This window comes from Aethalodelphis obliquidens, unplaced genomic scaffold (genome assembly GCF_003676395.1).
Source record: "Aethalodelphis obliquidens isolate GAN/ISIS:26980383/991018 unplaced genomic scaffold, ASM367639v1 scaffold7, whole genome shotgun sequence".
Lineage (NCBI taxonomy): Eukaryota > Metazoa > Chordata > Mammalia > Artiodactyla > Delphinidae > Aethalodelphis > Aethalodelphis obliquidens.
The window spans coordinates 31,331,599-31,357,296 of NW_020837951.1; the positions used below are offsets into that span (position 1 = coordinate 31,331,599).

The 25,698-nt window shown below is 43.7% G+C and overlaps 1 protein-coding gene across 3 annotated transcripts in view; it reads right to left on the reverse strand.

Moving 5' to 3' along the window:
• Positions 1-20,942, reverse strand: part of MSANTD3 (Myb/SANT DNA binding domain containing 3) — a 36,710-nt gene extending 15,768 nt beyond the window's left edge. Inside the window, exons 1-2 of one of the 3 annotated variants that reach the window (XM_027105360.1) lie at positions 20,847-20,942; positions 20,560-20,758 (exon numbers count right to left, since the gene is read on the reverse strand). The gene's annotated coding sequence lies outside the window, so the exon portion shown is untranslated. Of the gene's footprint in view, positions 1-7,852; positions 8,053-20,559 lie in introns of those variants that run through there. The other 2 variants (XM_027105359.1, XM_027105361.1) reach the window with 2 other exon arrangements.
• Between the last annotated feature and the right edge of the window lie 4,756 nt (positions 20,943-25,698).

A 25,698-nucleotide genomic window follows, 5' to 3' on the forward strand; every position in this document is an offset into this window, starting at 1 on the left:
CTGACATTCTGCTTGAGCACCTGACTGACAGTCCTAAGTAAACAAACACTTCCCAAAGAAAGAGATCTCCAAGAGAAGCTTGCTAATAGAAACGTCGAGGCTAGAAAGCACATTATAGCTTAAAACTGCTTAGGAACGTCCATAACTGGTTATAGATGACAACACAACAAGCCTTCTCTGCTACATTAGTCTTTATTAGAAACTTCCCTTCCCTTCTAGGGAACTCCAACTCCCCTCTGTACGGATCATCTTTTTTGGCTGCTGTTCTGCTAGACAGAGTGCTACCTGTTCTTATGTGTGGTTGTAGAACAACAAGCAGCCCAGAGACCCCAAAGTGAGCCTCAGCAAGATTTAATGAATGAATGTATTTTGATTTAGTCATAAAACTGTCTACCATGCACAGAATGAGTATCATACATGGTAAAACAATCAGTACACCAAAAAGCTGCATTAAAGTAAAAATGGTCAAATAAAACAGCAAAATCCAAATGCAATGGAAGTTCCTCTTGGGCTAAGCAAAGACCCATAGACAAGACTAAATAAAATAGCAGGATTCCAATACCATAAAAGAACAAAGAGGAAATAATCAGCACAATTCCCAAAACACTAACATTGACTAAACCACCGGAAGATTGTAATAAGTACATTTAATATGCACCTTAAAAATCCATCAGTTAGGGGACTGAATGTTTGTATCCTCCCCCCCCAAAAAAATCATTTGCTGCAACCCTAACTCCCAGGGTGACTGTATTTGGAGATTAGGCTTTTAAGGAAGGAAGTAAGATTAAATGTGGTCCTAAGGATGGGGCCCTGGTTCAAGAGGATTAGTGCCCTTAGAAGAAAAGACAACAGAGAGCTTGCCCCTCCCCGCACTAACCCCAGGGCTTACAAAGAGGCCATGTGAGCACACAGAGAGATGGCAGCCACCTACAAGCCAAGAGAAGAGCCCTCAGAATGAAACCTACCTTGCCGGCACCTTGATCTGGACTTCTTAGCTTCCAGAACTGTGAGAAATAAATTTCTGTTGTTTAAGCCTCCCAGTCTGTGGTCTTTTATTATGGCAGGCCAAGCTGACTAACACATCACCTAATGATATTTTAAGTCCACCAAGGGTCAAACTAAGTCCTAAAATTTGAGCAAAGACCAGAGAAAGTTGGCCAGATTTTACTTCTACTGCTATTTGTAGAAAAGGGAGTTCTTTGAAGTCAACACTCAGGATGGGAACCATGACTACAAATCTGTGACACTGAGACCTCAGACAGATATTAGGATATTAATGCACTACTGCTCTTAAAGTGAAGTGAAATAACCAAGACAGTGGATGCAGAGAACCTGGGCTCAAATCCTGAATTCAGCACTCACCTAGCTGTGTGACTTTGGGCAAGTCAATTAACCTCTAATGCTTCCTCTGTAAAACAGGGTTAATACTCCCTACTCTGCTTTATTCTCTCTACACAACTATCCTGCAATGGGAGTAAAGAAGCACAGACTAGATCTTCAATAAATTTTAGTTCTTTGCACCCCTCTCACCCATACTGAACTGCTTCCAAAAGTAGAACAGTGGTCTAAATACAGCACATACTCAAATACTTATTGGCTCTTTTATTCATAGACATACAATTCAACAAATATGTAATGGACTCCTGCCAAAGGCTCAGTACTGTCCTAGAGTATGTGGGAGATACAAAGACAAGCTGAAGGAGCATTGGCACGCAGAAACTGACAACCAAAAGGAGAGGTACAATGAATGGACACCATAACAGAGGACAAAGCACCCTGGGTGCTCAGAAGAGAGAAGAGGTTAATTTGCACTCTTCATGAACAAGAAGACATTTGAGCTAGATCTTTAAGAATGTATAGGATATGAACAGAGAGGGCTGAAGGAAATCATTCAGATAAATAATTGATAAGAAAGGACCTGGATTCTGAGTGGTGGTGATGTTAATGGAAAGGAGGCGGTGCATGCCAGGGACTGTTTCAAAGTGAGAAATGACCAGGACGTGTGTGTGTCCACACTACGGTGGGGGATCAAGAGAAAGTAGAGGCAAAGAGGATACAGGAGGATTAAACAAGCACCTAGAGCACCTACATGTGCAGGTACTGGAGGGAGGGGTATTCCTTAAGATCCAGGAGACCACAGTCCAGTGAAGACATATCACAACACAGTGTACTGTGGATGAGCTGGTGACAAGGCAGTGTGATAAGCACAGTCACAGAGATGTGCCCAGGGATGTTACTCCAGGATTGGGTGGGATTTAGAATAAGGACCTTAATTCCTATCAGAATAGACTGGAAATAGAATTAGCATTAGAACAAAGCAGGGCCACTTTGGAAAGACTGAAAGAAGGGACAAACACAGAATTGGTGAGTAAGCTGCAGGAAATGTGGCAGCCAATCCCTGAAGGGAGGCCTGGCCACAGGCTATGGGTGATCAGTTTGCTCTAAAGAGATGAAAGCCTATTTCCTATCCTGGTCTGTTGACTCTGTCTCCTGACTCCACAACCCCCAAACAACCTCTTTTGGAAACAACATAGATCCTAACATGTTATAACTAAAACAGGACTTCAGTCCAATCCTCTCATTTTACAGATGAGGAAACTTAGGCTTAGAGCAAACTACGGGGGTTCCTGGGGTCCCAGTAACAGAGGAGGGCCTAAAAGCGAAGCTTCATTATTTGTTTTCAACCCCTCCCCCCACATCTCTTCTCTGGAACCCTCCCGTCATCAAGATGCCCTTTTGCTAGGTACCATCAAGCCTTCCCCACTCTCCCAATGGAAAACTCGAGGGCACTGCTCTCAACACTGACACTCACTTTGTGACGTCAGGCAAGTCCCCTTTCCTCCCTGACTGTTGATTCCTCATCTCTAAAAAATAAAGCTGCAATGGGTGTTCTCTAAAGCCCCATCCGGTGCTGGCAGTCCATTACTAGCACTGCTGCTACAATGGTTTTTCTGCAACCTAATTTCCACAGTTCTCTGCCAAAGACGCATAGATGGTATTTTCTGATTATTTATGAGGCTAGTGGAGCTACTAGCCAAAGTAGGAGAACATTGCCACAGAATAAAGTGATCTCGGCACTTCAGAGGATTTAAGGCTCACGCCCAGGTTTAACTCTATAGGTTAAGTAGTTCCAAGTGAAACATCTAAAGCAGGTGATGGGATCTCTCTTTCACTACTGTAGCCCCGGCTCCTTGAAGACCACCTGGTACACAGAAGGTACTCCATAAATATTTGTGGAATATACGTTGAAACTAACCTGCTCGCCATTCGCATTTTTTACTAATTATATCTAGATGTTCTACTATCTTAAATTTCTTCTTCTATAAAGGACTTCTCATAACAAAAATCATTTCCTGGCTTCTTCTTGTAAATACTGTTGTATGCCAAATTTTTTACAACATGATACAACAAATTTCTACAGCTATGATGCCTTCATGATTTCATTTGACGCAGAGGTAGGAACAGTCAAACATTACTGACCCGTGCACACCTGGCTGTGTACCTGCTCTCACATGTTCAGACCTGTCTACTCAGGATGGCCACTCACCTGCACCCTCTCTGTCTTCTATCTTTCCTTTAGGGGAGCTTCCAGTCTAAACCTAGCACTAAATTTGCTTCCTCCGGTGCTCTCCCTCCCCTTTCCCTTCGCCACCCACTCGAGGCAGCCAAGTAACTGGGAAGTGTTTATTTTTACCATCTGCTTCTGAGGGTGACTGTGAGCAGAACCAGCCTTGTGTTTAAGGCAAGAGCTCCCCCCTCCCTCACAGTTCCCTCTGTGAACCAGAGGCAGGTTCCTAAAGGTCCTGACCCCTTCCTTCCCCTCCCCCACTGCTCCTTCCTAATCCATCTCCCCACTCCCATCCCAGTCTCCCTAAAATTCCCTTGGAGTCATTATTATTATTATTATTTTTATTTTTTGCGATACATGGGCCTCTCACTGTTGTGGCCTCTCCCGTTGAGGAGCACAGGCTCCAGACGCGCAGGCTCAGCGGCCATGGTTCACGGGCCTAGCAGCTCCGCGGCATCTTCCCGGACCGGGGCACGAACCCGCGTCCCCTGCATCGGCAGGTGGACTCTCAACCACTGCGCCACCAGGGAAGCCCCCTTGGAGTCATTATTAAAGTACCCTCCACAGAAAGTGCTTTTACAATACAGAAAGTCCCCTTATGTAGGTGTTCCTGCTCCAGCCTGCTTCTTGTCTGTGAGGACTCTCTCCTCTAGGCCCACCACTTCAGCATCAACGGCTCTCAAGTCTCTGGGCCCGGACTTGTGGCACAGTGGTTAAGAATCCGCCTGCCAATGCGGGGGACACAAGTTCAAGCCCTGGTCTGAGAAGATCCCACATGCCGCAAAGCAACTAAGCCCGCGAGCCACAAGTACTGAGCCTGCACGCCACAAATAAAAAATAATTTATTAAAAAAACCCAAAAACTCTCTGGGCCCAGGGTCTCAAGCATTTACCTTTTCCTGCAGCCCTCAGAATTACTCTGTACTGCAATCTATCCATACCCTTGAGGGGCTCCTCTATCTGAGCTCCTGAGGCACGGAACTACATTTTACTTGTATCTTGAGCACACAGTTGACTCTCGGTGTTTGTTCAAAAGAAAGTAGGGGTGTCAGGGAGAACCTCTCTCCAGCCCCATCTTCTCTCCTCAGCACCACACACATTTCCAATTGTCTCCTAGCCACCTCTATCTAGCTGTCCATTATGGGTACCTCAGAAACCTCCAAAAGCAAACGCATTATTCCTCTACCCCCAGACCTCCTGATTTCAGCCACATTAACTTGGCTCAAAGCAGAAACCTCAGCGTGCTCTTCAATCACATGGTACCACTCATCACATTTACCACTACTACATATTTTACCTCAATATCTCTTCTCTCTGCTCCCACCCTCATTGCCTATGTCAAAGGTAAGCCCTAGTCTCCCAAAATGATCTCCCAAACTTCCAGCTCCTCTTCCACACAGCCACCAGAGGGATCTTCCTTAAACACAGTGATGATGCCACAGTCCTGCGTGTAAACCTCTGACATTTCCCCCACTGCCTAAGCAATAAAGTCCAAACTGCTCACAAGGCATTCAAGGCCTTTCCAGATTTGGCCCCAATTACAGTGCCCCCTCTACCCCACCCCAAACCACCCTTTCCATGTATGTTTCAACCCGGCCAGACCAAACTCACCTTCGTGCCCTTAAACCTACTGTGTTCTCATGCCTCTAGACATGGGGCCTCCTCTGGCTGGAATTCTTTACCCCAAGATCCACCAAGGGCTCATCTTTAACCCTTAAGTCCAACTTTCATGAAATTTTTGTGAAGCCTTCCTCAACTAATACCCAGGCTATTATGTTTATTTTATTTATAGCAGCTTCCTCCTAAAATGAGTTTGAGGCAGTTTACAAACTACGTACACACTGCAACTAGATTTTTTTTTAAGAGAGAGGGTATCAGGGCAAAGACAAGACAGAGGTAAAAAAGATAGAAGTTAGGAATTTGTGTAGCATTCAAAACCTCTATGATAACGTCTCATCTTGTTAAATCTCGTTAAAGAGGTAGATTAGCCCTGAGTATTCTATCCAGAATGAACGAGTTACTCTTCTCTGAGCTCACTGCCAGTTGTATATGATTGTACTTCCCATATTTTCTGTGATTTGCTCATTGTGTCCATCTCCCTCACTAGGCTGGGAAATTCCTAAGGGAAACACATAATTTCTGACTCATCTCTCTCCCAGGCATGAAGCATATGACTCAGCATAAGAGTGGTGCTCAGCAGACAAGAATTAAACAACTGTCACCATGGACAGGGAAAAAGGTCCTAGTGCTTGTTGAGCTCCCTACGAGGCATTTGAAAAAACATTCTTTAATCCTCACCAAAAAATTACATGGCGGAGAAATAGCAGACCTAGGATTCGAACCTCCCACTGTCTGTCTCTCCAAAGCAGCTACTCTTCTTTACTAGGCACACGGCTCCCTACTTTCACCATCACTATGTGCCCAAACACCCCCTCCTTCAAGTCCTGGTTTTAAAACAACCCTTCTCTAAGAAGCCTTTCCTGCTCACTCAGGAGAAAAGTCAGCCCGAGTTCAGCCCTGACCTTAAACAACACTCAAGTAAGACACGGTCACAGTCGGGAGAGGAAGGGGTGCCTTCTGGGTAGCCAAGCACTAGCGGGCCGGGTGGGTGTTCTTCAGATGGTGTTGTGGGTCCTCAGCTCTCCTTCTACCCCCTGGCCCTTCCTGCCTTTCTCTTCCTTGTTCAGGGTCCAAAGCCTTCCAGTTCTCCCCATTTCAAACTGAACCCCAAAATAATTTCCTCAGGCCCATTGCTTCTCTAACCAAGGGAACTGTATTCAAACACACTCCTTCATTACATCAGTTCTGTCTTTGTACTGATATTTGAAGCACCTTACCAATCTTCAGGGTTGTTGAGCATCCCAATCGCCTCAAACATAGTAAAAGAATTTCAAGAATCATGAGAAGCGACCATGACATTTTAGGAGGCCTGGCTCTCAACCCATCTGAATACTTTTGGGGTGTCCTGGGAATAATAAGAGACAATTCACTGACCTCACCCTGGCTCTCAACCCATCTGAATACTTTTGGGGTGTCCTGGGAATAATAAGAGACAATTCACTGATCTCACCCCAGGATCCCTCCCCCTCTCTCCTCCCAGACAGGATGCCTGGTCTCTAAGGGCAGGATGGAATCCTGGTCCAGAAAACTGCTGGGGTGGTAGACGCTGGTCCCTTCCTCCATATCCTCTTCCAGAGCTTCAGAATCCTCCCTTCTCCTCCCCGTCCACCCCTTGTCTCTCTGGCCCCAAATTCCCCTAGCAGTCCTCAGTCCTAACTCAGGAACTATGTTTTTGAATTCAACAATTTCCTTGGTAACACAATTGACTTATCTGACATACTAAAATGCACATGCCTGGCCCTGATATTATCCTACCTCCCGGTTTTAAATGTGTAACAAATATATCCTATAACCACTCTCCTGACACTGCAGGAACATCTGTGATCTTAAATGTTACCATACCTAAGAGTCACCCAATCTCCTGAATCAGAATAAGGAGACTAAATAATCTTCTCTATTTCCTACTCCTAAATAAAAATTACTGGTGCAATTTATAGTAGCTACATCACAGCGCCAGTGTGATGACTTAATTAGATAACTCATGCCAACTGTTTGGTACCTAGGGCCTGGTATATAGAAAGTGCTCAATATTTAGCTATGATCATTTACGTACATTATCTCTCACAATAGCACCTGGGGATAGGCATTAAACGACGCACTCCCCTGCCACCATCCCTCCCCCCATCTCACCCCCATTTACAGAAGCAGGAGCCAAGGCTCAGAGCAAAGGAGATTTCCCAAGGTCAGGAGGGCACCGATGTGATGTTCAGCCCTCAGCCTCTGGGTGAGAGACCCCTCCCATTACACCCCTGTAAGGGACACAAGGGGTCTTAAAGGAGACGAGTATGGAAAAGCGCGAGCACAGTGCCCGGCATACAGTGGGGACCCCGGGATGGGGAGACCCCGGCACTGCGAGTCATCTGGATTCCTCCCAAGCGGCTCCTCCACTCCCGGAGTCCAGAGTCCCCCGACCCCGGGTGCGACGCTGAATCTCCCCGAGGTCCGCGCCGTGGGGCTTTGTACGCCGCAGGCCGGCCCCACTCACCGAGTCCCATCGCGGCGCGCGGAGGTGGCAGCCGGGCCTGCGGGGCAGGGGTCGTGGCGCCTGGGCCGGAAGCCCGCCCTGCCGGCCGCGCGGCCCCCGCACGTCTGGCCCGAGCCTCCCGCCTGACCCTCGCCCGCGCCCCCGCGTCGCTGCGGCCCGCCCGGCGGGCCAGCGTCCTACCTGCAGCGGCGGCGCAGCGGCCACGGCGATCGGGGGAGGGGCCGGCGGGATGCGAGCGCGGGCGGCCTCGGCTCCTCTCGCAGGCTGGGCGGCCGGGAGGGCCGCGGGCTCCGGAGCGCCGGGCGGCGGCGGCGCGCCCCCGGCCGGTCAGGCCCCACCACGCGCGCAGCGGCCACAAAGCCCGGGAGCCGCCGCCCCCTCGCGGGCCGCCCGCCGCCTGCGGGTCCGCAGGCGCCGAGGAGGGCGGGAGCGCGGCCCCGCGCAGTCCCCACCTCCCCAAGCCCTGGTGGCCGGCCTCCCCCGAGGTTCGGGGCGGGGCGCAGGGGGTCCTCCGCCTACCCACCCCTCTCCCTCCTGGCTGACATTCTTGTGGTGAGTTCCCTCTTCCCACCTTTGCGGACGAGCTCCTGAAGGACTTGAAAAACTGTTTCATTTCCATGAACAACAAAAGAATGTATTTGTCGCAAGGTATTTGGCGGCCATGGACGCGAAATAGCCCAGTCCAAACCCCCTATCTGAGAAAGGCCCCTTTTCCTTCGGGACACCCTGCTACTTGAGTAGACAACGCTCCTTGGCTGGGTTCATCACGGAGTTGTGTTTTGTTTTGTTTTTTTAATTTGCGGGATGTCTCCCCCTAGGCTGCGCACCTCGAGGGCAGAGACTACCCTCAGCACCCCAGGACCTGGTTCAGACACTGTGCGCTGAGTACGTGGGAATTTGTGCGCGGATGAATGAATGCACGACAGATGCCACTCTAGGACAAGGCACCTTTTATAGTGCCTCCACAAGGATGGGGGCTAGGTGTTTCTTTTGCCCTGTATCCATTGGGAAGATTCCAAGCTCAGAAGGGCACAGAGGGCTGCTGAACTTTCTGTTGTTCTAATCGAAGTGAAATTCACATAACATAAAAATAACCACTTTAAAGTCAACAACCCAGTGGCGTTTATTACATTCACAATGTTAAGCAACCACATCATCTCTACTTGTGAAACATTTATCACCCCAAAAGGAAACCCCCTCCCCATTAAGCAGTCACTCTCTATCCCCGCCCCTCCCCAACCAGGGGTAACCACTAATTTATTTTGTCTCTCTGGATTTGGCTATTCTACACATTTCATATCAATGGAATCATACAATATGTAGTCTTTTGTGTCTGGCTTCTTTCACTTAGCATGATGTTTTCAAGGTTCATCCAGGTTGTAGCATGTCAGTACCTCATTCCTTTTCATGGCTAAATAATTGTATGTATACCACAGTGCGTTTGTACATATATCCATTGATGGATATTTGTGTTATTTCCACCCTTTGACTACTGTGAATAGTGCTGCGCTGAACATGCCTGTAAACGTATTTGTATATCTGTTTTCAGTTCTTTGGGGTATATACCTAGGAGTGGGCTTGCTGGGTCATATGGTAATTCTATGTTTAACTTTTCGAGGAACTGCCAAAAAGATTTTCCATAGTGGCTAAATGAATGATTTTACATTCCCATCAGCAATGTATGAGGGTTCCAAATTCTCCACCACCTCACCAACACTCGCTATTTTTTCATTTTGTAAAAATGTCTTGATTATATGTGAGGCTACTGCCACCCTCCCAGCTCCCATGACCCACAGACCCACTTGGCTGAGAGGCTGAGAGGCTGAGCCAGGTCTGTTGACTACAAAGAAACACCCAAACACTTCTAGGGGTCAGAAGCACCAATAAAAATAAAGACCCTTACTATAACCTAGAGTTATACTGCTCCTTGTTCATTATTTTAACAATAATTTGTCTGGTGTCCAAGAAGCTTTGAAATTGTCCAGAGAACTCGGAAACTAAGACCATCCCGAGAGAGTTACTATTGGCAAACTTTATGACACTCACCTCACTGGAACCCAAGGCAGTACACCATTTCCACTTCGAGTTTTCCACCCTAGTGCCATGTTAGATGTCTATGAAGATTTCCTTCCAAAATGAGGATACAGCCAAGGGAAAACTACTGGGGTGTGAAAATAGTCAATTCAGATTGGAAATTTGATTGACAGGTGGTACAGTGAGGGAAAAGAAAGCAATGAATTTAACAGACAGACAGGGGCCTGAATCCTGACTTACTGCTTATAGTTTGTGAACAAAGTTAACCACTTAGAATCTCAGATTTTTCATTTCTAAGGTGAGAATAATGATACTTACCTGGCAGGGTGATGAAAGCTTCTAGTCTTGACTTTAATACATGATTAATATCATTATTATTACTGCATGTTGTCAGTATTGTTATTATTGTTTAAAATAATGACGATTGACATGAGCCACATGCAGAAATCCTGCTAAGGAAACAGAAACTCCTATCTAATCATGTGTCTCCCCCCCAATCAAGAGAGTAAACTAGTGAGAGGCCCGTGCACCGCGATGAAGAGTGGCCCCCACTTGCTGCAACTAGAGAAAGCTCTCGCACAGAAACGAAGACCCAGCACGGCCATAAATAAATAAATAAATAAAAGAGAGTAAACTATCTCCAAAACTAATGTGACAAGGGCATCTCGTAATGTGTGTAATGTAGTCACTGCCCTCCCAGCTCTCTCCTTGTTCCCTTATTTCCCTCCTTGTTCCCTGCCCTTGGACAAGATTCTTAACCCTCCTGAGTCTTATCTGTAAAGTGACGTAACAATACGTACTTAACAGGGTTGTTTGAGGATTCAGTAAGGTATTTATAAAAGGCTTAGTACAGTGCAAGTTACATAGAAAACACTCAATAAATGTTATCTATTATTATTAATAATAAAGTTGCTATAACTTCTCTGTAGAAAGAGTCAATAGAAGGGTGGAGCCTACACAGAGTCTAATAAAAGGAAGCCTTTCAAGAGAACCCATCTGTGTGACTTGTCCCTTCCTCAAGAGCAGGAGGGCCATTCCAGTGATGGAGGTGAGTGATGCATTGCACCCTGATAGCTTGTTGAGAATAACTCTGAAAACAGTTTCTCCTTTGTTCAGATCCAGTCTCACCAAGCAGACTTGACATAGGAGTTGGTTGTTACATAAGTTTTCTTGAGGGAGAGAAAATGCACTGATCATCCAACCTGAATACTCCACAGTTTTGAGAAAGTACAGTTCTCTTAATACATTGAGGTTTAGTTTATCCAACCATTTTGACTGCTCAGATCCAGAATCCCTAAAATTGAATTAAGTATGGACATTAGAGACAACTTTCATCAGGCTTTCTTAGTGGCAAGGAAGAGATTCATTCTTTACAACTTTTTTTTTTTTTTTTTTTTGCGGTACACGGGCCTCTCACTGTTGTGACCTCTCCCGTTGCGGAGCACAGGCTCCGGACGCGCAGGCTCAGCGGCCATGGCTCATGGGCCCAGCCGCTCCGCGGCATATGGGATCTTCCCGGACCGGGGCATGAACCCGTGTTCCCTGCATTGGCAGGCGGACTCTCAACCACTGCGCCACCAGGGAAGCCCTGGAAGAGATTCATTCAAACTCGCTAAAGTGAAAGGTGTTTATTGAATTTTAGGTGAATTTGAAATACAGGAACAACCCAAGTTATGTAGGACCTCACAGAAACCTAAGAGCCACTAAGAACCAATTTTTCTCTCTCTCATTTGAGGTCAGTGTGTCTTTCTATGTCTCTGCCTCTGACTTTCTTTGTTTCTCCGTCTCCCTCTTTGTCCTGTTACACCTTTGTCTCTCTCTGGATATATGCTCCTTCTTCCCTACCTCTCAGCGTGCTCCCTCTGCTTACTCACCTGCACCTGGCCATCATGGACTCCCCAGCCTAGGGTAGAAACCTCCTGCTCGCCTCTTGGTTCATATTTACCCACACAAAAAAATGTGATTGGCCCAGCTCATCACTGCAAGATAGGATGCAGGCTGGCAGCCTATGAATTGATTGCTTTTGGACTAGAAGTCCACTTTAACTCAATCAGCTGTTATGAAATGGAAGGGAGGTATCATCTGGTACAAAAATTACCACCCCACACAGCAGAGACTGGGAGTAGGGGTATTCACCAGAAGCTGGCATGGGTGGGTAGATGCACTGAAATCATTCTATTAATATGACCATACTTTCTGAACCAAATGTCAGAATAAATAGTATAAAAAGTATTTGCAAGGACTTCCCTGGCGGTCCAGTGGTTAAGATTCCACTCTTCCACTACAGCGGGCATGGTTTCCATCCCTGGTCTAGGAACTAAGATCCCTCATGCTGTGTGTTGTGGCCAAAAAAAAAAAAGTATTTGCAATCCACTCTCTAATGGTAGAGACAGTCTGAGGTATAGTTCAAATACTGAAATCTCAGAATTTCTGAAGCATTTGGATAGCTAATGACAACAGACCAAGACTTTTGAAATTGAGACTTTCCTGAAAAATCTTAGTGACCGTAAGATGGTGAATGATCTTATAAAGCAGAATACCTACATCACAGAATTGTTGAGAGGACTGAATGAGTTACATATATAAATCCCTTTAGTAGTTCCTATATAAATGTTATTATCACATAACAGAAGACTGGATAGCCCTTAATCTATGGTGACCCCACCAAGATACAGCTATCCTGTTAAGCAAGCTCTGGCTGCTAGACAATCTGTCTCTTTGCACATTTCTCTTCAAACATAACATCAAACACCAGACAAGCAGGAGGATAGTTTTTAGGAAGCTTCAGAGGCTGGCAGTGATGCTTACCACTAAGTACATAGAGTTTATTTTTTTGTTTTTGGGTTGTTTTTTTTTTTGCGGTACGCGGGCCTCTCACTGTTGTGGCCTCTCCCGTTGCGGAGCACAGGCTCCGGACATGCAGACTCAGCGGCCATGGCTCACGGGCCTAGCCGCTCCGCGGCATGTGGGATCTTCCTGGACCGGGGCACGAACCCGTGTCCCCTGCATCGGCAGGCGGACTCTCAACCACTGCGCAGCCAGGGAAGCCCTAGAGTTGATTTTTTTATCTGAACATCCCCTTCCCTAAATTGGAGAAGGGCTGACTATTATTCACATGGCTAGATAGATCCAAATATCTTTTGTAAGACATGGGCATGGAGAAAAACAAAAATGCCTCAACTTACAGGATCCAGCTGTCCAGGGAAGGAATGAGGGGTGAGGAGCTGGGAGTGCTGAACAAGAGCGTACAGGTGGAGTCATTAGGAGACCAAAAGCTACTGCTGAGGGAGCAACCTAGAAGAGTGCCAGGTCAGAAAGTGATGGGCTATCAGGGCCAGAATGAAATCCAGGCTGCTTGAAAATTCCAGAACTCATGGGTTTCAAATGCCTATACTCTACCTTTCCATGAGACCCACCCTGTCTATTTTAAAGTGGCTAGATTTGCAAGCTACTGGCCACTGGTACTGCTGGTGCCACGGCAATTTGATGTTGAGGCGGTTTTGGTGAACACGCTATCAGTATCTAGGTTTATTAGTTACTCGCTGTGGTGTAACCAGTTACCAGAATTGAGAGGCTGAAACCAATGAACATGTATTATCTCACAGTTTCTGTGGGTCAGGAAGCAGCTTATCTAAACAGTTCTGCCTTGGGGTCTCTTACAAGGTCACAGTCACGATGTCAGCTGGGGCAAGAGGCAGGTTCCAGTTTGTCCTCGAGTGTCCCAGTGTTCTTTGTGGGCCCAAATTTGCCCTGGAAGGTTCTAGTTTGTCCTTGATCTTGTCCACATCCAGCTTTCCTTCCCAACTGCCAATCTGGCTGACGTACAGCAACTTCAGGCTAACACTAAACTCGAGGCAACAGCAGCCTACATAGACTGTTCCACCAGCTGCGACAGTTGCATGAGGTCTAACCCCTTTTAAATGTCTGAAGACACTGCTACAAGCCTGTGTTACTTTTCATAGAGCTGCTTGAAACTGTTCTACATTTCTTTTTTTTTTAAGATTTATTTATTTATTATTTATTTATTTATTCTTTGGCTGTGTTGGGTCTTAGTTGTGCCATGTGGGCTCTTTCGTGGCAGCGCGCAGCCTTCTCTCTAGTTGTGGCAGGCGGGTTTTCTCTTCTCTAGTTGTGGCGCGCAAGCTCCAGGGTGCGTGAGCTCTGTAGTTGCAGCACGTGGGTTCCAGAGCACATGGGCTCTGTAGTTTGCGGCATGCAGCCTCTCTAGTTGAGGCACATGGGCTCAGTAGTTGTGGTGCAGGGGCTTAGTTGCCCCGTAGCATGTGGGATCTTAATTCCCTGACCAGGGATCGAACCCGTGTCCCCTGCATTGTAAGGCGTATTCTTTACCACTGGACCACGAGGGAAGTCCCTGTTCTACATTTCTAGACCTACTTTGCTACTACTAATAGGCTGTGAAATCTTGGGGAAGAGGTTTAGTGTCTGAAAAATGAAGAGTCTGGTTTAGATCCCTAATTGTAGCTTCAATATTAGATGCTACTACTCTCTTTTTTTTCACTATCAAATTTCTATCTCAACAATTCCACTTCTAGGTCCTCTCCTAGAAAAACATTTGCCTGTGATTACAAAGAGGCATGCATGTTCATTGCAGCTTTGATAATGGAAAACAAAGTAAGGTATAGGGAGGAGACGAAGGAAGAGAGATGGAGAGGAAGAGGGAGAGGGAGAGGGAGAGGGGGAGGGAAAGAAAGAAAGAAAGGAGGGAGGAAAGGAAGGGAGGGAGGGAGGGGAGGAAGGGAGGGAGGGAGGGGACTTCCCCAGTGGTCCAGTGGTTAAGACTGCGCTTCTACTGCAGGGGGTTGGGGCTCGGGGAACTGTGATCCCACATGCTCCGCGGTGCGGCCAAAAATCCAAAAAAAAAAAAAAAAGAGGAGGAGGGGCAGGGAGAGAAGGGAAAAATCACTGGAAGCAACCCAAAAGTCCATCAATAGGGAATAATTCAATAAACTATGATACTTCATAGGACTGACAAAGCAGTGTATGATGTGTTTGTTTGCTTATTTTTCTTTTGTTTTATTTTACGCAGCCATTTTGACTCCACAGTTTTAGACCTGGTCAACATTTTAGTCCTGGGCATATTCTCACCAAGGACATTTTGATCCAACAAAGAGTTAGCTTGCTCTTAACTCTACTGTAAGTATGAGTAGTTAGTATTACTATGGGCAAAGCTAAAAAAGCAATAAGTCAATGAAAGATGACAAGGAAATATTATTCTTCTGGAGTATCTGAAAGGATTTGCTTACAGCATTCTCATAAATTAATCAGTAATTAAGTATAAGATGTCAGTATTTTGTCCAATTCATAATAAATATTTCTGGCAGAAATAATTAATGCAAAATAAAATTGACAAAGGCTAAAACTGCATGTGGCAAATGTCAGATCTGCTAACCTTGACTTGGGAAAACAGGACTTGCTAGAAACACTGTTCACAAACTAGCACTCAAAATGGCAGAAAAGCTAATCAATTAAATTTAAAATAGAAAATTTTCATAGAAAAGAATTGATCCTATTAATTCTATTAATTATAATTTCAGTAAAATAGAAATGTAAAAATTTGGAAATCATTTAACTGTGCTCACTGGCCAAGGAATTAAATGAGTGTAATAGAATTGACTCCAGAATATATATTCTCAACAAAAATTTGTGAATGATTGTATAATTCCGACTGATATTCTTATGTTCTTAAACTTGTGTTCAAAATGTCCTTGAGTCAAAAATAGCAGAGTCAAAATCCTGGTGTTAAAAAAGTCCTGTTTCTCTCTACAGGCTCTATGCTCTCACATTTCTTCTTAGTTCTTAGAGTTAATTCTTACAGCCAGTGGTTTGAGAACCACTTCTGTAGCCAGATAAGAAAGGAGGGTCCAGTGCATACCAATTAAAATCCCCAAAGCATTTTCATGGAATTTGACAAGTTGATTCTAAAATTCATCTGCAAGAGAAAATGTTCAAGAATAGTGAAGAAAGTTTTATTTTACTTTTTTGATCAGAGATGGGACTTGTCTTACCAGATAACAAAATATTCTATAAACTCATATAAATTAAACCTGCATGTTGCTATACAGGAATAGATAACTAAATCCAACGACTAAAATAAAGCTCAAACATATTCTTGGACATGTGGGAATATCATATGTATAAACTATATGGAAAGGATTGATTAGTCCACAAATGGGGTTGAGATACTTAGCTATCCATTTACAAAGAAATAACATTTCTACTCTACATCATATTTTTAAAATTCCAGATGAATTTTAAAGCTACATGTAAAAGAAAATTGTACAAGTATTAAAATAATATATAGAGGGCTTCCCTGGTGGCGCAGTGGTTAAGAATCCGCCTGCCAATGCAGGGGACACGGGTTCAAGCCCTGGTCCTGGAAGATCCCACATGCCGCGGAGCAACTAAGCCCATGCGCCACAACTACTGAGCCTGTGCTCTAGAGCCCCCGTGCTAAGAGCCCATGCTTGGCAACAAGAGAAGCCACCGAAATAAGAAGCCCGTGCACCGCAATGAAGAGTAGCCCCCACTCACTGCAACTAGAGAAAGCCCGCATGCAGCAATGAAGATCCAACACAGCCAAAAATAAATTTTAAAAAATAATAATAATATACAGATCTTGTTCGTTTCGTCAAAAACGATAATACTTTCCTATATAAGATACAAAAAGCAAAGCTATACAAGGCACGATTGATACATTTAACTAGAGAATTCTACACTCAGAATGCCCAGATCTTAGATTCTAATACCATTCTCCAATAAAAGGAACCAGGGTTCGTTGGAGAAATGGTTGGTTCTATTAATAGGGTAGGAAATATACAAGATGAGTCTGGAAAATTTTGTAGTGCCAGAAGATAAAGAAGAGCTAAACTACATACATACGCACTCACACACACACACACACACACACACACACACACACACACACATACACATTCACACACAGTCATGGGGATGTGTCAAAGAGACACAGGAGCCAATTGAAAAATCACCATTGGCCATAGTTGTAACAATTTGAGCAATAATATAAATAAAGTAGTATTGAATTAGAACCCAAAGTATAAAATAAATATCATAAGTCCATACATATATGATTGAATAAATAAGTAAATGAGGGAGAATAGATAAATCTGCCACGCCAAAGAATTCCAGCATAACTCCCCATTCCTTAAGTGTGGGCTATGCATAGTGACTCTTCCAATGAGTACAGTATGTAAAGGGAGAAAAGGAAGAGCAACTTTATACTGAATAAACCAAACAAACACTACCTCAGCCAGCTGATCAAGATTAATATCAATAGTGATAAGTCATGTTGATAGGTTTGAAATGAGGTGATAAGAAGGGCACTTTACCTCTGTGGTTTTCCTCCCCCAAACCCAAAACTCCAGTCTAATGATGAGAAAAACACCAGGTAAATCCCAACTGGGGGACAGAATACCTAACTAGTACTCCTTAAAATGACAAGGACATCAAAAACAAGGAAAGTCTGGAAACCTTTACAGCCAAGAGGATCATAAGGGGACATGACGACTAAATATAATAATGTGCTATTGTGGATGGGACCCTGCAATAGAAAAAGGACATTAGGCAAAAACTAAAGATTTCTGAATACAGTATAAGCTTTAGTTAATAATAATGTATCAGTGTTGGTTCATTAATTGTGACAAAGGTTCCATACTTAAGTGAGATGTTAACAATACGAGAAACAGAGTGTGGAGGTATATAGCAACGCTGTACTATCTTTAGTTCACTGTGACCTTGACAAATGTTTTTTTAATAAATTTATTTGGCTGTGTTGGGTCTTCATTGTTGAACATGGGCTTTCTCTAGTTGCAGCAAGCAGGGGCTACTCTTCGTTGTGGTGCGCTGGCTTCTCATTGCGGTGTCTTCTCTTGTTGTGGAGCACAGGCTCTAGGTGCATGGGCTTCAGTAGTTGTGGCACGCAGGCTCAGTAGCTGTGGCTCACGGGCTCTAGTGCACAGGCTCAGTGGTTGTGGTGCACAGGCTTAGCTGCTCCGTGGCATGTGGGATCTTCCCGGACCAGGGATCGAACCTGTGTCCCCTGCATTGGCAGGCGGATTCTCAACCACTGCGTCACCAGGGAAGTCCCAACCTTGACAATTTTGAGGAGTATCAGTCAGGTATCTTATAGGATGCTCCTCAGTTTTTCCCAGTATTAGACTGGAGTTATGGATTTGGGGGGAGGACAGTAGCTATTAGAATTTTTAAATATGAAATTCTAGGAATCTTGAGAAATACTATTTGCACATATGGAAAAAAAGGCATGAAAAGCGGTTTACTGAAGCATTATTGGAAAAAAAAAGTGAAAACTTAACACCTATTGATAAGAAAATGATTAAACTACGGAATAGTCATAGTGTAGTACATCATATTTCATTGACTTCAGGATGTCATAATTATAGACATCATTATTTTATGTATCATTGAAAAAGAAAAATGCTCCTAATAAAACTATGACACAGGGACTTCCCTGGTGGCACAGTGGTTAAGAATCCACCTGCCAATGCAGGGGACACAGGTTCAAGCCTTGGTCCTCGAAGATCCCACAGCCCGCATAGCAACTAAGCCCGTGTGCCACAACTACTGAGCCTGCGCTCTAGAGCCCGCGAGACACAACTACTGAGCCCAAATGCCACAACTACTGAAGACCACACGCCTAGAGCCCGTGCTCCACAGCAGAGTAGCCACCATAATGAGAAGCCCGCACACTGCGACGAAGAGTAGCTCCCGCTCGCTGCAACTAGAGAAAGCCCGCGCACAGCAACGAAGCCCCAATGCAGCCAAAAATAAATAAATAAAATAAATTTTTAAAAATAAACAAATAAAGCTTTCTTATCATTTATAATTTTTATTTTATACTTATTCAGAAGGCCACGTGAAACTTAAGACATGGATTTTTAACTCCATATCATCCTCATGCATACATTAAAATGAAAGTATTAATCAAATAAATTGATTAAAGTATATATAAATCTTCTTCTCAGAGTCTGAACCATCTGAATCATGTTTAGACTCAGGATCATCAATATTCCAGGCTGCTAACATCCATTCTGCAAGTTTTGAAGCATCTGCAGCAGGTGATGACAGCTACATCACTACTGCTGCCTAGCTGACAGCAATTGTAAGATGCATACTAATTTTAGAGATAATAACATGTGAATGAAAAAGTGAGCCTTAGAATAATGAAACGAGGGTATTGTGCAGCAGCTAAAGCAACCAAGGAAGTTTCACACAGACCACCGTGGAAAGTTCTAATTCATTCATATCGCCAAGGAAAACTAGCAAGTTGCAAAAAATATATAGTGTGAGTTCATTTATGGAAACTCTATATTTCTGTGGCAGACACTGAAAATTCGGTTACCCAAAAGATATTCACAACTTGCTTTTACTGTGCCATTCTATAGTTTAGATACTTGAAAAGTAAATTACTTCCCTAGACTCCCTTGTTGATAGAGGGGTCATGTGATACAGTATGGGCAGTGACTTGTAGACAGACGACGTTCTGGTAGGCTTCCTTTCTTTTCTTTTTGTTTTTTTTTTTTTCGGTAAGCGGGCCTCTCACTGTTGTGGCCTCTCCCGTTGCGGAGCACAGGCTCCGGACACGCAGACTCAGCGGCCATGGCTTACAGGCCTAGCCGCTCCGCGGCATGTGGGATCTTCCCGGACCGGGGCACAAACCCGTGTCCCCTGCATCGGCAGGCGGACTCTCAACCACTGCACCACCAGGGAAGCCCAGTAGGCTTCCTTTCTTGAATTAAAATATAAAACTTCACAAGATGGCTTTTGTCCTTTCCTGCTAATATGTGGACTCACCTTTAGAGAAGCAGCAATCACCTTGTGACCATGAGGACAAACCTGTGGATGGTGAAACCAAGACAGAAAGAGCCTGCTGGCTCTGCACTCCTACCCCTGGGCTTCCTTTCGAATGAGACTAATAAACTGCTTCCTTTTGTTGGGTATTCAGTTGGCAGAATAAGGTCCTAACTGCTACAAGTCAGGGTAGGGCTAGATTTTGAAGTATCTGAACAAAATGCACAGTAAACTGATGAGTGGAGTTGGGAATAGAATTGGGAGGAGATGTTGGGGGAATTTCCCTTCATTTTTAGTTTTTTAATTTTTTACAACGTAAAGGTATTCACATATTACCTATGTAGCTAAAAGAATTATTTTTGTAAGATTTATGTCAGAAATGGAAAGAGACTCGCTGACAAGAAAGGCGCTTACAATGCGGTAGCATCTCAGGCTGAGACCTTTGTTCAAATGGCTTAGGTCCAGAAAAGACAAAAAGTTTTTCCACTGAGCTATCAGTTTACTATCCATTCAAAAAGGTTAAGCTGGCTTGCTTTATTTGTTCTTAGAGAGTTTAGACTGCTTCATAGTGCATACTAGTTCCTTTTCTAAAGGCTCTCAAACTACCTTTTTTTGCTTGTTTTTGGCCGCGTGTCTTGTGGGGATCTTATTTCCCCAACCAGGAATCGAACCTGCGTCCTCTGCAGTGAAAGCGCGGCGGCCTAAGCATTGGACCGCCAGGGAATTCCCCTCATAAACTACCTTTGATATGATCCATCCTGGGTTTGATTGGTGCTCAGTAAAAGTCAAGATTACCAGAGTCCATTTTTCAAGATCTACTTTTTTCTCATTTCTAAAATGAGCACATTTTCCAGTCTTTAATTTCCTGTTACTGCTCATGTTCTGTGATATTTCCCAAAGACTACCAGCATAATAGTTGCATACAAAAGATCCTGGCACACACAAAAAAAACACGTTATGATGATTCTTATGCTGTTAACGTTCATGATAGTAACGGCACTTACCAGTTACTGGGCATTTCCTTTGTGCAAGGCACTGTGCTAAGCACTTTACACACTGTCTAATGTCATCTTCACAAAAGTCCCGTGAGCTCCATTTCACAGAGATAGACCCTGAAGCTCGGGCAGGTAACTTGCCCAAAGCCACACAGAGGCACGCGGTGTCAGACCGCGACCTGCAAAGCACCAGCTCTTGACCACCAAGCTTAATTGAAAAAAAGGCAAAATCAGTAAAAGTGTAAACTCAGGTCAGTCCCCAAAATGTTCTCTTTGCGTACACTTCAAACACTCACTAAGCTGCCCCACTTAGCCAGAGTTGACTGCCATTCCGATCCTTTCCTTGTTTCCCTTATCACCGCCGCCTGAGCTCCGCAGGCTCCGCCCCCCCACTAGCCCGAACCACCTTCTGCGCAAGCGCACTGTGGCCCGGAACTTGACTAAGGCCCCGCCTGTCCCCGAGTGCTACGGAGCCGAGCCGAGCCGAGCCGAGGGAGCGCGCCGAGCGGGGCCGCGCCCGGAGGTGGGTGGGGCCTCCGTGGAATGGGCAGAGTGACGCGAGCCTTGGATTTGCGAATGATGGCGGGGTTTATACGGATTATACTTCTCGCCAGGGAGGAGCCACAAGAAGTTTCCATTGCACAAGTATTTCATCTACCCATCCATTTATTCCAGAAATATGTGTTAGTGGCTGCTGAGTGCGGGTACCCACTTGGCTACTGCCCCCCCGGGGCTCCCCCACTTGATAGATACTAGAGAAAGTGAGAGAGCGGGGTTCCTTGAACCTCACCCCCACACTCCAACATCCACACAGGAGAATTCCTAATACTGTAGGAGGAAAAGCCGGCCCAGATCAGGGTTCAGGTCTGCACCTACCTGGGAAATGGCCCCCAGGTTGTCTCTAGGCTTGTCATTCCATGCTTGTCTGTTCTCCCAGACACTTGTACTTACCCCACCCGCCCTTATGTCAAGGTTCCGTCAGCCCTGCTTACACTGTAGCGGGGTTAGAACACTCCACCATAATGTAAGATGAGGAAAGGGGGCGCTCAAAAGAGGAGCAAGTAGCTAGGGATGGGTCTGTAGAAGGCAGACAGACGATCTTTAGGATTATCACTGTGGTTCAAAGGAACTAGGTAATGATAGACCCAGTGTTCATAATACTTGGGAAAGTGTGGGCCCTCCCTCAGGAAGCTCACAATGTTTAAAGAAAGAAAAAGTGTATGGGGGGGGGGGGCGGGGCGGAGCGGACAGTGGAATAAAATAAAGATCCCTCCCTCCCAGGTTTTCCTTTCTATGCCTTCCACCTTCCTCTAATAATTAACATGTGATTAATTATTATTAGTCATTTTGTAATTTCCCAGTTCCAAAAACGCTTTTCTGCCATTCAGTCTTACAAGTAATCTAGTACATTCCTTGTCACTGCCATCACCTCTACACTGTTATATCCCATATATGTCTTGTCAGTTTCATGACCCTAAAATTTCTCAAACTTTTCTCTGTCTCACCATGTCCACCCACTACCTTAATTCAAGCTCTCATATGAATTACTGGTATACCCACCTCCCTTTCATTTTTCCCTTCCTGCTAATCCATTCTCCCCAGAGTAGAGTGATTTGCTTGAGACACAAAATCTAGTCTGTCATTGGATTCTGAGCACTGGCTTACCTTTGTTTTAAGGATAAAAACCAAAATCCTTAGTGCGACCTACAATGTGACCCTGTCGAAATCTTTACTCTCTTTGACTCTGTTCTCTCCTTTGTCTTTCTGTTACACCCACTGGCCTTCTTTTAGTTCCTTGAATATGCTTTCACCTCAGGGACTTTGCACATGCTATTCCCTCTGCTTACAGTGTTCTTTTCCTTACTTATAACATTATTTTTTAGTTAAAAATGTTTCCCAGTATTATCAAGGAACAATTGACAAATATATTTGTATATACTTACAATGAGATGATTTGATACATTGTATCAAATGATTGGAATGATTACCAAGATCAAGATAATTAACACATCCATCACCTCACACAATTAACTTTTTTTTCTGGTAAGAATGCTTAAGGCGTACTCTCTCAGCAATTTTCGAGTATATAATACCATATTATTAACTATAGTGAACATGCTCCACATTACATTCTCAGAACTTAATCTTCTTATAACCAAAAGTTTGTGCTCTTTGATCTATATCTCCTCATTTCCTCCTCACCCCAACCCCTAGCAACCACCATTCTCTTCTCTGTTTCTATGAAATTGGCTTTTTTTTTTTAAGATTCTACCTATAAATGATACCATACAGTATTTGTCTTTCTCTGGCTTATTTCATTTAGCATAATGACCTCCAGCTTCATCCATGTTGTCACAAATGACAAAATTTTCTTCTGTTTCATACCTGAATATTATTTCATTGTCTACATAGACCACATTTTCTTTACCCATTCATCCATCAATGACACTTAGGTTGTTTCCATATCTTGGCTCTTGTGAATGACGCTGCAATGAAGATGGGTATACATATATCTTTCTGAGATACCGATTTTGTTTCCTTCAGATATATACCAAAGGAGTGGGATTGCTGGATCATATGGTACTTTTATTTTTAACTTTTTGAGGAAATTCCATACTGTTTTCCATAATGGCTATACCAATTTACATTCCCACCAACAGCTTATATTACGTCCACATCCACACCAACATTTGTTATCTCTTGTCTTTTTGATTATAGCCATCCTAACATGTGTGAGGTGATATCTCATTGTGGTTTTGATTTTCATTTCCCTGATGATTAGTGATGTTGAGCACCTTTCCAGATACCTATTAGCCATTTGAGTGTCTTCTTTGAACTCATCACATTCTAAACACCTGCACATCCTTTAGATCTCAGATTCAACATCACTTCTCAAGAGAAAATTTCTCTGATTCCCAGACCAGGTCATTACAAGGATAAATTCTGGCAAGTAAGCATGATTAAATCAAGAAAGTGCATGTGTTTGGAATTCCATTTGCTCTTCCAGATGCACTCTTCACTTTTCTTTACCTTGCGTTATACCCAAGGGGGCCAACCTGTGTGGGCCACACCAAAGTCTCCCTGGCCCTATGGCTTCTGACAGTCTGAGTGGGGCCCATAGGCAGGAGCTCAGAGCCAGGGGGTGTCTTTGCTTTTATCCCCTTGCCTCTTCCTTCGGGGTCCCTGCAGACTGGCTGCTCCCTTGACCATGTACTTAATAAGCTTCTGTCAGGCAGGGGTTTCCTCTGAGCTTTCTTGGTTTCTAGGTTCCCTTAACTGCCCCTCCTCCCTCCTCTTGCCACTTCAGGCCAATGGGTACCATCAGCAGTGTGGTCACATACTACATTATTACTTGTGGCTTCTTTAATCCCTGCCCACTCTTTTGTAAACAGATCTTGTGTTAAGCACTCCTCAAATTACTCTCTCAAAGTGTGCCATCTGTTTCCCCCAGGGATCCTGTTAGAGACATTGCCCCTGGGGATTTTTCAAGTAACTAAAATTTACATTATTGGTGTCAAAACTTTTCCTCTGGTCAACAGTAAGGGATTATCTAATCTATTATAGTTACAAAATGGAATGCTATTGGTTATTGAAAAATCATGTTTTTAAAAAATAGAAACATGATGCAAAGCATATACTGAATTTGATCTCACTTTTATAAAACCAAAGAAAACAAACTAAAACAAATGTGTGTATATAAAAGATTCAACAGATATGTTCCAAAATGGTAATAGTTGCTTTCAGAGTGACAGGATTTTTTCTTTATGATTTTCTATTTTTTCCCATTGTCTGTAATAATGCTACATTATTATGATGATGAAATATATATGTTATTTTAAAACATCTTACTTGATCCAATACAAATTATAAAATTACTAATTAATTAAAATGAAAGTTAAATAAGACAGAAAGTATATTGCCTAGTATACGTGCCTATTACTTGGCACAGAGTATGTATTCAATATGTCAATTATAACTTATTACAAATCATGTTTTACGTATTTCTCTACCTTATGAAACTAAATACAGAGAATAGAAATTAGCCTTTTCTGAGTGACTGAGAAATATTAATAATTCATTTAGCATATAAGAAAATGTATAAAATGGAATCATCCCCAGAGAGATTAAGTGACTTCCCTGAGGTCATATACAGCTAATTAGTGCTCTCAGCTCACCCTCTCTCTAAAGACTTCCTCCAAGACATCCTTCCTTCCCTCTGGAGAAATACTTCTTTTCCTGTATTTGTCACTACTCACAACTTAGTTAATTCTATTACAGGCTTTGTGTTAAGTAATTAAGTCTATTTCTATCTTTATCATAGTACATCATGTACAATTTTTTCTTCTCTCTCCTTGTCTGAGTTCTATTTTTGTTCTGGAAGTGGAACTAATCGGGTGAAATGAGTCCTAGTGCTAGAACACAGTAAAAGGAAATCAAAAAGTTTCAGAGTAAAATTAAATTTAAAAAAGAATGAATGCTATCAACTTTTAGAGCCCATTAACATGTCTTGTACTCCCCTTCAGAAATCACACAAACATCCATTGTCACCTTTCTCCAACTCTTTATCCTAACAGTGCTTTGGTGAAGCATACTTTATATATGAAAAAATGAACAGGTTTAAGTGTAAAGTTTAATGAATTTTGACAAGCATATATACTTGTGCAACTATTGTCTAGATCAAGATAAAGAAATGTCCTATAAACAAAGAAAGACAGCGTTGCTTATCACCCAGTTCTGCAAAGATTAACTTGCTGCAGTCTGACAGTGCACTCTGCTTCAGACAGAGGAAATTAAAATGATAACGGGACGCTCTATGCTCTGGACAAACAGGCCCTTAGATAGTTAGATGTATCTCAGAAAGAATTTTAGTGAATGAGTCTTCTTGCATCTTCCCATACATAGAAAAGCACCAAAATCATTAACTCGATATATATCTGTTCTGGGTGACTAGCAGTAATCTGTTACCAAGATGTATACTAGACTGCATGCATTCCCCAGCCAAAAATCATATATAAACTGGCCTGCCAGCTATCTCTTCAGAGCAGTTTTTCAGAGCTACTGAAAGATTGTCTCCCAGGCTAACGTTTTCAGTAAGAACCTAAATGAAACGTAGCTCACAACTCTTACGTTGTACAATTTTCTTTCAGT